This window comes from Semicossyphus pulcher, unplaced genomic scaffold, assembly GCF_022749685.1.
Source record: "Semicossyphus pulcher isolate SPU_LCO1_2020_fin unplaced genomic scaffold, fSemPul1.0.p SCAF_22, whole genome shotgun sequence".
Classification (NCBI taxonomy): domain Eukaryota; kingdom Metazoa; phylum Chordata; class Actinopteri; order Labriformes; family Labridae; genus Semicossyphus; species Semicossyphus pulcher.
Genome location: NW_027211696.1, coordinates 21,034,458 through 21,052,799, shown reverse-complemented (window position 1 = coordinate 21,052,799; position 18,342 = coordinate 21,034,458). Strand labels below are relative to the sequence as shown.

At 42.1% G+C, this 18,342-nt stretch overlaps 1 pseudogene; it reads left to right on the top strand.

The window, feature by feature from the left end:
* The first annotated feature begins 5,158 nt into the window (after positions 1 to 5,158).
* LOC138602423 (uncharacterized) lies at positions 5,159 to 7,357 on the top strand (annotated as a pseudogene).
* The last annotated feature ends 10,985 nt before the right edge of the window (positions 7,358 to 18,342 follow it).

The window sequence follows — 18,342 nt, the reverse complement described above, 5'->3', positions numbered from 1 at the left end:
GTTTTAATATCACGCTACAACCACAATGTGTTGCATATTTTATCATTTAAGTTTGGTTGTCTTTTCACACTAAAATGGTCGAAAGGTCCACTACAGTGAACATGCTGTAGATTTAAAAATAAAGATACATTTTAAAAAGTCTAAACTGTCAGATGTTCTTTGAGTTCTAAACAGGTAAGAAATCACAAAAAAAGGAAATTGGAAGACATGTAAATGTAAATGTTATTAGAACTAAAACATTATTTTAACTGGTTACTATTGTTTTTTCTTTAGTTACAATTCCAAGTCGATGAAGTGATTACACTTTGACTGGTCAGAATTAAAGTTTTCAGAATTCCATTTATGAAATCTGTGTAGTAAGAACGATTGTAGATATCCACAATGATCACTGGAACTAATAACAATTGAACTGTATCCGTCAGTATCATTGTGACTTTCAGCTGTAGATGTTTTTAATAAGATTTTCAAGTAGTCAAAATTAAATTAATGTTTTAAAATGTAATTCTGACTCTTCACAATTGAATTGTATTTATTTGTTATTGAGTTAGAAGTGAATGTTTAAAGTGACCAGTTTAAATACATGAACATATATCTACAAGGAACATTTCCAGGAGAGAGAAAGTCATTGTTGAGATCCAGAACTAAAGTCATGTTGTGTACAACAGCTCCGTCCTGTGTCACACGCTGAGCACAAAGTCAGGTGGTGTTGTACGTAAAATTAATCTTTTTTTATTTTGTTTGTGTAACTTGAACTTTCATCAGATTTTCTAAACGTGTTTTTCAGTCACTAAAAGGCTGTGATTCGTTCAGACGAGGCTCTGATGATTAAACAAATCACTGACACATATTTGAAAACATAAAAATCATGTTTGTCATGTTAATCAGTTTGAATGTTCAGAGGCATGAAATGTACCGTACTGTGATCTGATTCATTCAGGTGTCTTCTTCTGTCTTCATGCTTGGAATGACTGAAAAGACTTTCCGATGGCTCAGGCCATGTGGAAAACATTGATTCATTTATGTTGTACTTTATTGTTGAACAAGCCACATGAGTAGTGACTGCAGCATGTTCTGTTATTTCACATGAAGCCATGTCCTGACTGATGCAGTTTGCTGTGTGCTTCATGAAGTCCGTTTGCTTTAAGTGTCTCTTCTGGATGAACGGCAGCTTTTTAAGTCTGTTGAAGCTTCAGCCAAATATTCTTCAATAAACACCTTTTCTCTGCGCTCCTGAAACAGTGTCGGTTCATTCTGAGCAGCAAGTCTGACAGAGATTGAATGGAGAAACACTCTACACCATCAAAACTAATGTTTGAATACATAATATGTGAGAAGGCTGCTGCTAAGACATGTGAGGCTGAGCTACAGAGCTTCACACCGGGCTCAGATTACTGCTGCAGCAACAGAGCAACAGCTTCAGAAATGAGACTCAACCTTATTTAAAGCCTCTGGAGGCCTCATTCTAACTCTGTTAGAAATTAGGTTCAATACCAATTTGTATTTGAACTTTTATTTAGGAGGTGTAGTGGAGTAAAAGTGGAAGATGACAGAAACATAAAATCTCAAAATACTCCAAAAAATACTTTAGTACTTCGTACCTTACACCAGCACTGCAACACATCAGCTTTAATCTGAAACATTTCATGAAACGTAATAAATATTTACATTTGAAAACAGTGTTTTTAGAGTTCCCACAGATTTGACATTAAAGTGTTTTGTGTCTTGCAGCGTCCATAAAGCTTCAGTGTGTTGTTCTGTCTCTCAGTGAAATAAGTGTGTATTTAGTGTCTGTCTTTCTCTCCTGTGTAAAACTCTGTAAAATGTAGTTATAAGGTCTTTTTGTATTTTGTCATCACATGACTTCAGAGAAATGGTATGACTTCAAACCATCAGTGAAACAGAAAGTAAAGTGAGGGAGGAGAGATCTCTTAGATTATGCTGTCTGTCTCTGAGAGTGCTTCTGTGAAATCATGTGACCACAGAGTGTCCGCCCTCTCTGCTTATCTCATTTCACCATGTTTGGCATAAAAAGGAAAAATGCATGCTTTATCACTGTGTTGCAGGGTTCTCTCTCAGACTCCTCCAACCTATTGGGAAAACACAGGCGTAGCCGAAAAATGCAGTTTTGGTGTAATTTATTTTTTACCGCACAGCATACCGGGATATATAATATCCGGAAATGGGACGCTCCATTTCTCTTACCAGCCTTGCATACGGTCCATGGCAGCATTAATATGCAGCGCACCTCGAGGTAAGGAAACCTAATGTTGTGTAAATGAGCCACTCCGTCACATCATCCCCCTCCTTACGGTGGTTGGCGATGTGCGGCAACCTGGAAAGGTAGTCCGCCACCACATTGGCCTTGCCTGATCGGTGTCGGATGGTGAAATTGAAAGGCTGGTGTGATAGGTACCATCGGGTCAGTCTGCTATTGTGGTCCTTCATAGAGTTGATCCAAGTGAGAGCTCTGTGGTCAGTTTCCAGATCAAACTCCCGTCCGAGTAAGTAGTACCGCAGACTCTCCAATGCCCACTTGATGACCAGGCCCTCCTTTTCCACCGTGGAATACCTGGTCTCACGTGGCAGTAGCTTGCGGCTCAGGTACAGGATTGGGTGCTCTTCTCCAGGGTCTCCCTGGGCCAGAACTGCCCCAAGGCCGACTGCGGATGCATCCACCTGCACCAGAAATCTGTTGTTGAAGTCGGGACTCCTAAGACTGGGGAAGAACATAGGTGTGCTTTCAGGGTGTTGAAAGCTGTTTCACAGTCATCCGACCAGGTAACCGGGTTCCTCTGATCCTTGCAGGTGAGTGCTGTGATGGGCTGCAATGGTGGCAAACTGTGGCACGAACCTCCTGTACCAACCAACTAACCCCAGGAAGGACCGTACCTCCTTCTTGGTGCGAGGTCGAGGGCAGTTCTGGATAGCTTCCACCTTATCCACTTGCGGACGCACCTCTCCTCGGCCCAGTTGATAACCCAGGTATCGTGTCTCCTGCCGTGCCCATTCACACTTGGAAGGGTTAAGTGTCAGCCCTGCCTTCTGGATTTTCCCCAGGACCAGCGACAGGTGTTGGACATGATCCTCCCAGGTGTCGCTGAAGATGACCACGACATCAAGGTAGGCCGCACTGCAATGTCCACAATCCTGAAGGACTTTGTCCATCATTTTTTGGAATGTGGCGGGGGCTCCATGAAGTCCAAATGGCATCACGGTGAAGTGAAAAAGTCCAGCTGGTGTTCTGAATGCCGTGTATGGTCGGCATGACTCCTCCAGTGGCACTTGCCAGTACCCCTTACACAGATCCAGCGTGGTGATGTATCTGGCTGCTCCGATCTTCTCCAGCAAATCATCGATCCTGGGCATTGGGTAGGCATCGAACTCTGAGATGGAATTGAGTTTCCGGAAATCAATGCAGATGCGGAGGGACTTCTTAAACACTATTTCCACTGGACTGCACCACTCCGAGTTGGACCGCTCAATTACTCCCAGCTCCAACATTTCTTCCACTTCGTGCTGCAGTTTTGCCACAAGCTGCTGTGAGACACGGTAGGGACGTTGGCGGATTGGTCGTCCATCCTTCAGACGGATGATGTGCTCCACAACAGTGGTTTTCCCTGGGTTGGCAGCAAACAGAGAGGGAGCCTCCGGGAAGACCCGGAGAAGTTGTGTCGCTTGTTCTGGGCCGAGATGAGCCAGGACAGGAGAAACAGGTGTCACTGGAGTTGTTGGACCAGTCTCCTGTTCCTCTTCCTCTCCCTCTTCGAGGTCCACCTTCCTCACCAGCAGAGACATTCCAGGGGACTCGCCTTGGCGCTCCTTCCACTCTTTCAGGAGGTTCACATGGTAAGTCTGTTTTGATTTTTTCTTCTCTGGGTGATGGATCTCATAAGTGACCGGGCCCATCTTGCGGGTGATGGTGTAGGGACCCTGCCACTTTGCCAGGAGCTTGCTATTTGAGGAAGGGAGAAGTAGCAGAACCTTCTGGCCAGGTTGGAACTCCCGGTGACGAGCCTGTTGGTCATACCAGGCCTTCTGGCTTTTCTGGGCCTCGCGCAGGTTGACCTCTGCCTCCTCCTGGTACTTGACGAGTCGGTCCCTCATCTCCAACACAAACTGGACCACCCCTTTGTCACTTGTAGTGGTAGATGAGGTCTCCCACCCCTTTCTCAGCAGATCCAAGGGCCCCTGCACATCCCAGCCGTACAGCAGCTCAAAGGGAGAGAAACCAGTCGAGGCTTGAGGTACTTCCCGATAGGCGAAGAGCAGGAATGGCAACCAGCGGTCCCAGTCCTTGCCTGTACCATCCACAAAGTTACGCAGCATTTTCTTCAGCGTCTGGTTAAACCTTTCCACCAGGCCATCAGTCTGCGGGTGGTAAGGGTTGTGCAGACAGTAGTTACAATTCCTCCCTCTCTGTCTCTCACAAACACATCTCCTATCACTCCACCCAGTCACATACACATACAAGAACACACACACCTGCACGTGCATGCGCATGCATTCCAAATGAATATGATGCATGTGCACGCACACACAGGCATTCAAACTCAATGTACAATGTACATAGATAAAACATGACTTTGAAATAGAGGTTCAAAATTACTCTGCTGGTCAACAGTACCAGCAGTACAATGAGCTACAATCTAAGTGCATCTTAGTAAATCAGTGATCACAAAGAAATTAAAAATCATCTCCTATAGGTTTAATCTTGGAGTTAAGGCAAAACATTTGGTTAATAAACAACTTTGTCAGTTACGGTTTTTGTCAAGTTCTGTGTGACTTGAAAACTGCTCGATCAACTGTTGAAGGATGCAAAGGACAACTCAATTCTTCTTATTCTTTGATTTGATTTTCTTGAAGATGGTTTGGGGTTTGATGGTTTCAATGGACATAAACAGAATGATGGAATAGGATGGAATAGAATAGGTTGATAACTAATTCAACCAAACAGTCATGGAGAAGCACAACCTCAACACATCATCCACATTCAAAGTTGAGCAGGTGAAAGGGCTAACTGAGCTACATCCAAACATTTCATGCCATGCTTTTCCAGTGAGTGCGCAGGTGAATATGGTCCCTCTGAGCACTTGCAGAGAGTTTGGGTTCCACCAACCTCGCGCAGTAGGTGGAGGTCCTGACATGTTTTTTTGTCACTCAGAGAACTGATCAGCTGCTCCATCCTCCAGCTCCTGTGAAGCCGTTACCATGGCAGAGTGAGTAATGAGAGCTTACTGTGAAATGTGCTTTGCTTTACAAGACTCCTTCTAATAATATCAATCATGCTTTAATAATTTACTTTAAACAGGTGAGTTATATGAAACATCACCCCGTCAGGCCCCAACTATAAGCTGTATTAAAAAGGAAAGTTTGAATCCTTCTCTGTATAGTAGAGAGGGTGTCTGCCTCCCGGAGCCAAACTGATGAATCACAGGAGAGGAGCCGGATTATTGAAGGGTTCATCTCCCAGACGAGTTCTGGGGTCTCTAAGTACCACAAGCAGGCCTGCACTCTGCAACACAATGTTCTAGAGAGGAAGCATGGCACCGTGAGCTCTGTAAGATATGATCACTGGTGTTTATAGAGGACGTATTGTTAATGTGCAGAAATAAGATCTGATGGAGAGGATTGAAAACAGCTTCCTGTGGTTCCTTTAACTTTGACATGCACAGAAGTTCAATGTTATCTAAGATGAGTTTTAGGAGTTCACTTAACACCAGGACAGGAACATCAATTATTTGTGATGAGGCTGATTGTCTTTAATCACAAACTAATTGACCTTTCATCATACATGTTACTGCTTTTATAAAAAGACCCCAGCAGGTGGAGTGATTATATTTCATTTGAATTTAAGTGCAGTAGTGTTTGAGCTCATGTCTTCACTTTTACAGGAACAGCTCATCCTCATTTGACTCCATCACCTCCAAAGTTCTGATCCGTCCAGGATCTCCTGCTGTCTACAGGCTGACTCCAAAGAAAGACTATATCGGCACTCTAACAAGAGTGACTCTCGGTACTAAAAATGTGAGCAAGATAAACAAAACCATCTTACTCGTAGGTGAAACAGGAACAGGAAAATCCACTCTGATCAACGCCCTGGTCAACTACGCCCTGGGAGTGAAGTGGGAGGACGATGTCTGGTTTGAGATCGTGGAGGAGAAGAAGAAATGACATCGTCAGTCAAAGATTACTTGACTTGTTCAGCTCTGAGGATGGAGTCCATGAGATTGCTGCAGTGGGTCTGGTGCTGAGAGCTACTGAGAATCAAGTGAGTGACCGTTTGAGGTACATCTTTGATTCAGTGTTGTCTCTGTTTGGAAAAAACATGGAGAACAACATTGTTGCACTCATAACACACTCAGGTGGAAGAAAACCTAAAAATGTTCTGAGTGCCCTTGAGGCTGTAAACATTAAGTGTGCCAGAGATGAAAACAAGCAGCCTGTTTACTTCCTGTTTGATAACTGCCAGCATGAAGTCAGAGCAGAGGACACAGAAGAACTTGAACATGCAGATGACATAACAACAAAAGGAATGAGACAGTTCACAGACTTTCTGAAAACAACTGATTCTCAAAAGCTGCAGACAACCATGAATGTTCTGAATGAGAGAATCAGACTGAAAGCCTGCGTGGAAAACCTGCAAGAACGAGTTGAGTTCATTGAGAAAAAACAGAAAGACATCCAGGAGACTGAGAACATGCTGGAGAGACATAAACAAGAGGTAGAGAGCAATAAGGACTTTGTGGTACAAACTACTGAGACCTACAAAGAGAAAGAAAAGTTTGGTTATGGGAGGAAGTGGTGGGCATTGTGGTTCAATAACAAAGGAGCTTTATGCTGTACCAAGTGTGAAGAGAACTGTCACAAAGATTGCACAATGGCCTGGAGTGCAGGAGCTTGTGAGGTCATTAAAGATGGCAAGTGTACTGTATGTAGAGGGAAGTGTTATGTATTCGATCATGTGAAAGATCAGTGGAGGTATGTGACCAAGACGAGAACAGTTTCCACAACCCTTCAAGAAATGAAAGACAAGTATGATCAGGGTAAAGCAGACAGTGAGGAGGCAGGAAGCTTTTTGGAAAATCTCAAAAAGGAAATGAAAGAACTTCAGAGAGACAAAGATCAGTGGTTAGACGAGTCCTTCCAGCATGTTGTCAGACTGGAGCAGATCGCCCTGAATGTTGATTCACTGTCCACTCTTGTCCACTTGGACTTCCTGATTAAAAGGATGAAAGAGAAAGGAGATGCAGAGAAGGTCCAGAAACTGGAAGAGATGAAAAGCCGAGTGGATGAAGGAATCAAGGCAGGAATGCAGTACAAGAAAGGAGCCGGTGGGGAGACGAGGAAACTGGACTAAAGTCAGTGAGCGACATCATTGAGAGGAGGCAACATGCTGAAAGTCCTTTTTAGATATCTAGAATCCAACTGTGACTGTGACTCATTAATGCTGAAAGGCTCTGCCCTATATGCAGCTAGTATGTTATTGGAGATGTACACAGTGACATGTCGAGTAACGGAAAAAACTCCTTTGATGTCATCAATTCTGACTAATTATAAAAGGAAGTGTAGATTTCTCAAATATGAATGTTATTAGAACTAAAACATTATTTTTACTGGTTACTATTGTTTTTTCTTTAGTTACAATTCCAAGTCGATGTAGTGATTATACTTTGACTGGTGAGAATTAAACTTCTGATATCCAGAATGTTGAAAGTGACCAGTTTAAACACATGAACATATATCTACAAGGAACATTTCCAGGAGAGAGAAAGTCATTGTTGAGATCCAGAACTAAAGTTTTGATTAGTGAGAAATGAATTGAAACAATATGGATATGTTGGTTTGTAAATCTAACAACAGAAAACTATCTTTGTTATCTTTCATCGCTAATTCTGTTTCTGATTGTAATAATAAAATCACATGTCATCGGTCTGCACGGACGAAACACGTTGAAACATCACAGAAGGTTTCATGACGTGTTAATCCAATAACTACTGTTAGACAGGACAGGTAAAATAAAATGCAGTTGTTAATATTTGACTACTATAATTACACATTTTTTAAATGAGCGTTTATGTAGGATGTAATGAGTTTCATGTCTTTGGACTCCTGCATTTCGCCCATGTCCCTTATGGGACTATATAAATAACAAGTTAAAATAACAAAAACAAATGATAAGGAGGAAATCTCCATAAGCTTACACTGGCATGAAAGAGTAGCCAGAACACTTGTTATGAAGAACTTGTGCACGTTTGAGTCTTGAGAATATATCACTTTTATGTTCTCTGTATGATCTTAGATCTGCTCCTCTTGTACTCCTCTTGAGGTGTCAGAGTCTAACATGTATGCTTTAAGTTTTACTGCCATGTTGGCCTCTGATGCTCTTAGTCGAGTGTCTTGAGAATTACTGCAGTTGAGTCTTTAAGGATCCTATTCTTGATTTATATCCTGTTTTCCCTCAGTTACACTGACTGTATGTCAGCCTTTAACATTATAGCCAGCAAGCTTTATGTACTGTAGCCTTTGCTCTCTTGGTCTTTTTCTTTAGATTTATTATATGTGTGCGTTTAAGTTTGAACATTGTAAACTCACTGTGTAGCTTATAGCTCACAACTTATAATATGAGTTTATTAATTAATGGATTATTATCTAATTTCTTAACTAGGAAAAATAGAAGGATGTTTGATTACATATTATTTTGGAGTATTACTCAATTATGTTGACTTTTTATTAACACAAATTATTGGTGAATTGTGAATTGCAAGGAATTATTTTAACCTTGACTTTAATCAATGATTTGTGCTACTATTCTCCTTCTAGTAGTTACTTTAGTCTCTTCATCAATCTGCATGTTGATTTTTCTGTCAATGTACTTTAATGTACTCATGTAACCATGTCATATATCCATTTATTGGACTTTTGACTATGTATTGTTAAACATTTATCATGTATGCTTACATTTATTGAGTTGTTAGAGAACTTCTCTTTGAGTACTTATTTGTGGGTCGGAGAGTTGTTGAAGCTGGTCTTGTCTGTGAACAGATTTATGATTGGCTCCCCGGCCGCAGCTGGCCCACTTGGGGTAGGGCTCTGGTTGACCAATAGTTATAGGTGGGCTGGGAAAGTGTCCCTTACCTCACGTGGATGGGCCGCGTGCACCTCACCTCTCGTGAACGGGCCTCGTGAACTTGCAGGTGCAGGAGCTGGGAAATTCCAGCTTTTGCGCAGAGGCCTATATAAAGGCAAATGTCCGGAGATCGGGGCTCACTCCCCGCTCCGCTCTCCTCAGGACATGCCTACCCGTCTCTCAGAGATTCTCCATTCGCAGGAAGAGGTAAAGCAGATAGCCTGAAAAACTTTAAATCTGACTCTTGTCCGTTTGTGACTTGAACTTCTGGCGTAATTTAGATTTGAAGCAAGACTTTGACAACTGTTGGGCCTGCCATAACGGGGATGCTCGTAAGCTCCTGGCGACAATACGCCTTTCGAGGGTTTGCATGGTATCTCTTGGTAGACAAACCTAAACAGGACTCGAGGTTTTGTGAATAATCAATGCCCACCAGAGACTCCCAAATTTAGCTGATAGAGAGAATGTAATTTAAGGTTTCTTAAACTGCATCCAAATTGTCCAACTCCTAAATGATCAGCCTTCTTTAAAGGCATCTGAAAACAGAACCAGACCAGTTCTGACAAATTTGAGTTTTTAACTTTTTTTTTCCTTTTATTTTCTTTATTATTATTTGTGACATTTATAACTGAGTGAACAAATAAAGGCATGTAAAACTTTAAGAAATCCTTTGGAGGGAGTTTTGTTCCGGAGTGAGTGGTATTAAATCAGAAGTGAGAAAGTTTTTCTTCAAAGGACTCCGTTACGCCCCCGAGGTAAGCTCATGAGATTCACACTACGGCGACATTACTGATTTATAGACACACACACACACAGGGCAGAGAGCACCTTTAGAGGGCCCCTTCTTGAGCAATGTTAGGCATCTATGTTTATTGAGGCCTTCATAGCTGTTAGGATTTAAATCATACAAGGGTCCAACTAACAGGGCTCTCATACGGAGGAAGATAAAATCTTATGGGTGTTTAGGCCAGTGAATAAAGTCAGATAAGGGGGCTTTTTTCCTTCAGCCCCCTCACCTTCTCGCGTCTCTCCCTTTTGTATTTTAGCCTTAAGTCAGGGACGTGTAGGGGTTTCACGGTAGGGACCGGACCAAGGGACAGAGAAACTAGCCGTATTTTTCCCTGAGGGCTAAGGGCCCGCTAGCATAGTCCCAGTAGTGATCCGTGAGCACTACAGCGACAGATTAATGAACGTGTCGTCGCCGATGGGAAAGCCTCAGTTTTGTAACGCTTCTGAGGGCGTCCCGTTTTTAGAAGGAGAAGAAAAAATAGGAACAATTTTTTCTTAAAACCCCCCTTCCCCTTCCCTATTTAGATATTAGAACATGCTTCACTACATAACAAATGTAACTGTTAGCACCTTTGACGTGTCAGACGTGTCACTCCTGGAAACAGCGCCCTCTGTAGTTTGGATCTCATGTTGTGTACAACAGCTCCGTCCTGTGTCACACGCTGAGCACAAAGTCAGGTGGTGTTGTACATAAAATTAATCTTTTTCTATTTTGTTTGTGTAACTTGAACTTTCATCAGATTTTCTAAACGTGTTTTTCAGTCACTAAAAGGCTGTGATTCGTTCAGACGAGGCTCTGATGATTAAACAAATCACTGACACATATTTGAAAACATAAAAATCATGTTTGTCATGTTAATCAGTTTGAATGTTCAGAGTCATGAAATGTACCGTACTGTGATCTGATTCATTCAGGTGTCTTCTTCTGTCTTCATGCTTGGAATGACTGAAAAGACTTTTCCGATGGCTCAGGCCATGTGGAAAACATTGATTCATTTATGTTGTACTTTATTGTTGAACAAGCCACATGAGTAGTGACTGCAGCATGTTCTGTTATTTCACATGAAGCCATGTCCTGACTGATGCAGTTTGCTGTGTGCTTCATGAAGTCCGTTTGCTTTAAGTGTCTCTTCTGGATGAACGGCAGCTTTTTAAGTCTGTTGAAGCTTCAGCCAAATATTCTTCAATAAACACCTTTTCTCTGCGCTCCTGAAACAGTGTCGGTTCATTCTGAGCAGCAAGTCTGACAGAGATTGAATGGAGAAACACACTACACCATCAAAACTAATGTTTGAATACATAATATGTGAGAAGGCTGCTGCTAAGACATGTGAGGCTGAGCTACAGAGCTTCACACCGGGCTCAGATTACTGCTGCAGCAACAGAGCAACAGCTTCAGAAATGAGACTCAACCTTATTTAAAGCCTCTGGAAGCCTCATTCTAACTCTGTTAGAAATTAGGTTCAATACCAATTTGTATTTGAACTTTTATTTAGGAGGTGTAGTGGAGTTAAAGTGGAAGATGACAGAAACATAAAATCTCAAGTACAGATGCTCCCAAAAACTACTTTAGTACTTCGTACCTTACTATGAGGGGCCGTTAGGCACTTTATTCAGAATTACCATGCATACACACAACTGAAACACTCTCACATAAACAACTGAAACATTATACGCTCACATACACTACTGAAAAGCTCTCATATAAAGTACTGAAAAGCATTCACACACACACACATACTTCTGAGTGCTCTCATACATTATAGTGAAATGCTTTCACACATACTACTGAAATTTCACTAAACTATATGAAAGCATTGACTGTTACCAAGCAACACACATCTCCACTCGCTAACTTCTCTCAAGACATGATTGACAGGAGATATGGATAACAAAACAAAACAAAAAAAAACTCCCTCTGTCTGTTCTGAAAGGCCCTACTGGCACAAAATCTGAGCTCAGTCAGCAACCGCAGGCTGTGTCAGCGCTATTATTATTTCAAACGGGAGACCGATCAGACTGGGGTTGTGTGAGGCTCAACCTTGGCACACGGGGCACGGACACAGGCACACTTTGGAGCCATTACGCATGATGGGGACTGTTACATGGACGAGCTGCTGTTGCGCGCTTGTTCAAAATAATGAAGCTGCGTAACAGACAGTGAAACTAGTTTACTCCTGTCGAGTCTGGACTTTACAATAAACTGTTCAAGAGCTGTCCCCTCCTCTCCCTGCTTATCATCGATCTGTGCATGGAGTTGAGATCCTTCAGTGTGCGCTCAACTGATGCATGAGAGCGCAGCGACGCGCAGCAGAGAGTGGAGGATCTCGGGTGCACGTCTCCTCATAATTTATTTTATTCCTGAGGTTGTGATAGCCAATTGTCTGAAACATTACCATTGCACAGTTGTATGATTTTGCAGAAGAAATGCTCTTCTCATTTTGGATGTTTTGTGTAGTTGTTGCTGTGCGCTGTCCGGTGCTGAAGTTTGACACTTGAAACTTTTTTGTCCTTGCCTTTAATCAGTTGCTGTTTTAAGCTTTTAGCTGTTTCGGTGAATATTCTTTGGCCAAATTAAATTAAAAACTACATATATATTGAATGTGTACCAGAGCTGTTGTTACTGAACGAACTTTCTTATCGCTTGTCGCTGTTCATGTGCTGACACAACAGTAGCAGTACACATCGGCGATGTGATTGATTAGTCTGCTGCTTATGTGTTAAAGTTTTTCTAATTGCCTACTGGTAAACAAGAACAGCAGTCTGGCAATGTGTTTGTATTCTGTTAGGTAGGTTGTAGATCTATTATTAGACATGTAATGTTAGCTCTCAAGCGTTTTATTATTGTGCCCCCCTGAGAAAACTTAATGCCCGCGCATCAGATTCATTCTGGCGCCGACACTGCCTGCAGGGCGGTGACAGCGTAAGTTTAGAAAGTCAGACTTAAATCCACGGTAAAACAAACAATAAAAGTAGCTAACGATCACAAATCCTTGAAGAAAAACACAATGGCAGCACGTCATGTTGTTTTTCACAGGATAAATGAAAGGGCATTAAAATGATAGAAAGTTATCCGTGGCCGGACAGTAAGATGATTGAAAGGTTTCGTTTTTGTTCCTGTTTGAACTAATTAAAGAGCTCTCCCCTCAGCGGCAGCATGTGTCGGACACAACTAGGGCGCTGTCCCCGCCCTGCAGGTGCTGATTGAGCTCAGACTTTGTGCCAGTAGGGTCTTTCAGAACAGACAGAGGGAGACATGATAAATGCACTTGGACAACAGCATGCTTGATTATTTGTTTCCTCATTTAACTATCCAGAAAATGTATTTTTCTGTACTTTTGTTTTGTTATCCATATCTTCTGTCGATCATTTCATGAGAAAAGTTTGCGAGTGGAGATGTGTGTTGTTTGGTAACAGTCAACGCTTTTCAAGTGTTCATGTGGATGCGCATCATGAGACCGGGCGCTGCATACGACCGGTGTCAGTTAGACTTGGTGCACTCGGTGAAAATGACAATCGGTCCTAGCTAAGACGGACAGACGAGATGAGACCTATTTTTACACCCAGCTGGTACACTCGGCTCCTAAGGTGCAAACGAACACTAGTCGTTCGCCTTTATTTTGAAAGGCGCACTACCTTCCGTTTGAACTGAAATCCTCTCACACATACTACTGAAATGCTCCCATACATTATAGTGAAATGCTTTCATATAGTTTAGTGAAATTTCAGTAGTATGTGTGAAAGCATTTCACTATAATGTATGAGAGCACTCAGAAGTATGTGTGTGTGTGTGAATGCTTTTCAGTACTTTATATGAGAGCTTTTCAGTAGTGTATGTGAGCGTATAATGTTTCAGTTGTTTATGTGAGAGTGTTTCAGTTGTGTGTATGCATGGTAATTCCTCAGGCCTAGATCAGAGGCCTTTTTTTAATTTAATTTAATTTAATTTATTTATTTATTTTAAATACTCTCTCCCATCCTTATCCCCCCACAACCAACCTCCACACAAACCACCCCCCACCCCCCCAATACGCGCACACACACACACACACACACACACACACCAATATAAAACTTGTTTGTTTGTTCTTGTTTCATTGTTCTTTCTTATTTGTTTTCTTAGCACTCCCACCTGTCTTGTGCTATGTCATATCTCACTTGTCTCTCTACATGTTGTATTTGTATTGTTGTATTGCACCCTTTGTTAATGATTTGTATTGCTTTGTTTGTTGTCACTGGCCTTGCACTAATAAAAAAAAAAAAGCATGGTAATTCTGAGTAATGTGCCTAACGGCCCCTCATAATATATTGTAACACATGTTTATCTTTGAAAGGTGATTTTGGTTTGTCTGAATGAAGAGGTCCTGGGTGTTGAGAGCAGGGTTGTGGGTTCAGAGGTTACAGAATTCAGAGTCAGAGGCTGGCCGGTCAGAGGTTGAGGTTTCGGAGCTGGACGCTGAAGGTATGGAGATGTGGACACAAGGAGAGAAGGGGTAAAAAGGATGCAACTAGGTGTAAAAAACACTTTCAGAAAACCCTGAGCTGAGTACCACGCAGTGTACACGGACAATCTGGTGCAGAGTGGAGGACTGACCCGTGCTGTTATTGGGCTTGTGTGGTGAGAGACACAGGGGTTCTGACAAAAAGACACTGGATGCAGCGCTTTTCAAGTGACCAACCTCTCCTCATTGGGAACACAGAACATTGTCGCTTTTCTGCTGTTGTTGTTTATATCTGTACTTGTATAGAGAATAATGACATTTATGTTCTGGAAAACTGATAAATAAATAATATATATATTTATAAAAAGACAAAATCAGTGCTCAGAAAAAAACCCTATCAACCAGTAAATATTTGACTTTAGTCAGGTTTAATTCCTCACTCATAATCACACAAGTTGCTATAACTAAACTAAACAACCAACGACTATCCACCTGTTGTAGCCGTACACATTAAGCGCAAGCGGGGAAAAAGTCAGCAGCAGACATCGTGTGTGAACCGGGGAAAGCTGCACGGAAGCTGCCGTTGTTATCGCTAACGTTACAGCTCTGTGTTGTTATTAATGTTAACCCAACGTTCCTCGATATGTCAGTTAGCTAACGTTAGCTAGTAAGCTCGCCAAAGTTTGTTGTAAGCGTGCAAATGTGTGTGTGAGAGGCCCCGCTCAATCGAAGCTGCCGAGTGACACAGAAAGACTCCCGGACTGGTGAGTCGCTGTAAAGGAAAACAGATAAATGCTGCAACATGAGGCATTTGTTTAGCTCAACCAAAGCTGTTTGTCAACTCATCTGGAAATAATATAAAAACGTGACATAAAGAGTGTGTAATTGGTAAATGTTTTCACTGGCTGGTATAGTTACTGAACTGTTTGATACTGAAACAACTTAAGTTTGTTTTGTCACGTATTGTATTTCATGTTACAGTAAATCTGATTAAAAAAGAACAGAGAAAAAAAGGGGAGGTGTACCACCTAGTCTATAGAAAACAACCCCTCGATCCCACAGGATCCGTGTCCGGCTCGTTCCGTCCGCGCCGCGTTTCTGGTCTGTGAATGGTGCGAGCCCTCGCCACAGGAAGCGTGTGGTCCACAGCGCAGCGCAGCAGAGCGCTGGCCCAAGCAGCTGGATTCGCGAGATCAACAGAATCGCGGTAGAACTACATTATCGCGCGAGAATTGAGAAATCACGCGATAACATCAATGCTAACAGAGCAACACACAAACAACAGTTCAGTTTGCACCTCCGAGGTTGATTATCCTGTGGAGTCAGTTGGTCGGGGCAGGCTTAAGGTGTGTCATGATTTCTTTGTTATGGTTTGGTGTGAAAACAATCAGGTGTTTATGATTTCTGAAATAGCTTGACTCACTGAGTATATGTATAAGGAGTGATTTTGTCAAAGCGTCCACTGCTGGTAAGTCCAGGTGACCCTTGAGGCAACTTTATACATATTTACATTTTAAAACCTCTTTTAAACCTCACTATAGATTTTATACAAATAATAGACAATCGTATCAAATACCACACATACTTTTTTGTCTGCAAAACCCCATAAATAGTGTGTTGTTGTGTCTCTTAGAAAATAAGTGTGTTTTGCCCCTATTGCCCCAATAATAAAGAAGATAACAATTATTTTCTTCTATTAGGGAGAAGTAGTAGACACCTCGAGCATCTCAGCCATACCATGGAGCTGGCCTCTGTCGTTTAATCTTTTTCTTTTTTAGGGGGGCAAATCGACATGACCGAGCAATGGAGGTCACGTGAGCCTTAAAGGTTAGCTGGTCATCAGTTATGACGCACAGGTTCCTGGCAGACTCAGTGGGTATGAGTTCAGTTTGTCCAAGCTGGATGTTGATCTGTGGTTGCATAGAGGGACTGGCTGGGATGACGAGGAGCTCAGTCTTGGATAGGTTGTGTAAAGGACCTCAATACACAGTGCAGTATGTGTTTAATTCATGTGTTCATAATATGTAATTCATGGTTTTATTATGATATTTGTAGTTTTATTTTGATATATTTCCTGTTATACCGAAAGTGAAGTGAAGCGGTGCAGCAGTGTAAACATAGACAAGGAGACAAGGAGAAAACGGGAGAGATAAAGTGATACACAAGTAAGACAAACTGATGAAAGTGTAAAGATAAATTAAACAGTATTAAGGACGAACGGGGAGAGAAAGAAAGGAGTTTAGCGCCACTCGAGAGGGCAACAAGGTAACGACTTCATTTGTAATTGGTAAATTTGAGTTTAAAATGATATCTTCCTGGTGCTAACAGTAATGTATTGTCTTCCTTTCTGCTTGTTTAATTTCTGTTTTAGCTCTTACGTTGGTCCATGTATGTTGTTAAGAAGATTGTCGCAAATAAACAGCATTAGACCATCAGTCCAGGCTTGCTTAATTTGGCTGGGAGCTACAGTAAGAGCTTGGCCAACCGCCGCCACGTTGTACAACGGGATCTCAACGTTGAAAGGTGTAGTACCCGCCATGGACAGCAGGTGGCAGAAGTTGACCTGGAAACTGAACCAATAAAGAAGTAAACAAGGTTGCACTCAAAATGAATGACGACATTGATGAAAAGATTGAATGTCTACTAAAGGAAATTGAGGATCATAAATGCTTGCTTAAAAATGCAAGTGAAATTACAAGACAGGACATTAAAGAGACAATTGAATGTAAAGAAAAAATGTTGAAGGATTTACAATGTAAAGCACAGAGCACTACAGACGAACTTCGCCGCTCTGAACGTGTCAGAATGCCAACAGAAAAAATGCTTGCTCATCAGATGGAAGAAGCTAGCAAAAAAGAAAAAAGACTTACCAACTTATATGAACAGTGGAAAATCCAAGCACGTCAGGCCAGGGAAAAACTAAAGTCAGACATAAATGATGACGACCTGTCATCGCTTGCAGAAATTATAGATAAAGGAAAAAATGACATTTTGAAACTCTTTATTGAAATAAGAAATCTTGGAGCACCAACAGCTGATTTAAAGGGATAGTTCGGATTTTTTGACCCCCAGTTGTATGATATACATGCCAGTAGTGTAGCAGATGCAAAGCTATTTGCTCACTCACCGAGTCCCGTGGTCGGACTTCTGTCCGGTTCCGAACGTAAAAAAAGTAGTTCCGGTGAGATGCCAGGGTCATGAAACCAAAAAGTTTTACCCTAAAAAAACAACACGGAGGCAAAGGTGATCCATTTTCAACACAAAACCACTCTCCGCGGATTTCATATACCGCACCTTTTTTGGCACTATTTTCTCTCTCGAACAATCCAGTATCACTACGCCTGCGGCAGGCCGGTCTCTCAGGTAAGCCGACCTAACAGCTGTTTCACGTTGATTCTGACCCATTCACGTAAGTAGTAAACATGTCGGACTATGAAAGTGATGAAGAAGATTTACCTTTTACTACGGATCCAAAGGGATATCTGTATGAACCTGGATATACGGATGCTGAACTTCGTCAAATGGACATAGAACGGGCAGAGAGAGAAAGGAGAGAGACAGACGCTGTGCAAGCAGATGAGGGGCCCGCTGAAACGAGAGATAGACTGCATGAAAACTGGTGGTGCACCTGTGGGAAGTGCCAGCCAATGCCCACCGAGTTGGAGAGCTACTGCTGTCAGGAATGGGAGCTGGTCATGCCGCAGAAAGATCTCTCAATCTCAGAGGAAGCCAGCGCATCTGCTTCTACCTGTATCACAAACCACCTCGCTCCTGAATGCTGGCGTTTTGCAGACCTTTTTCCATATACCCAAAATGAACTGGAAGAGGCGTCCCAGGCCAGCTGGACCCGACGGACAGCTGTCTTTAGAGTAAGTGTTGTTATGATCATCTCTTATGACAACAATCATGGAATTCGTTAGTATCCATGAGGGTATTCGTGGAGTCTGAGTCTTAGGTGGTGAATATTTACTACACTGTTATTGA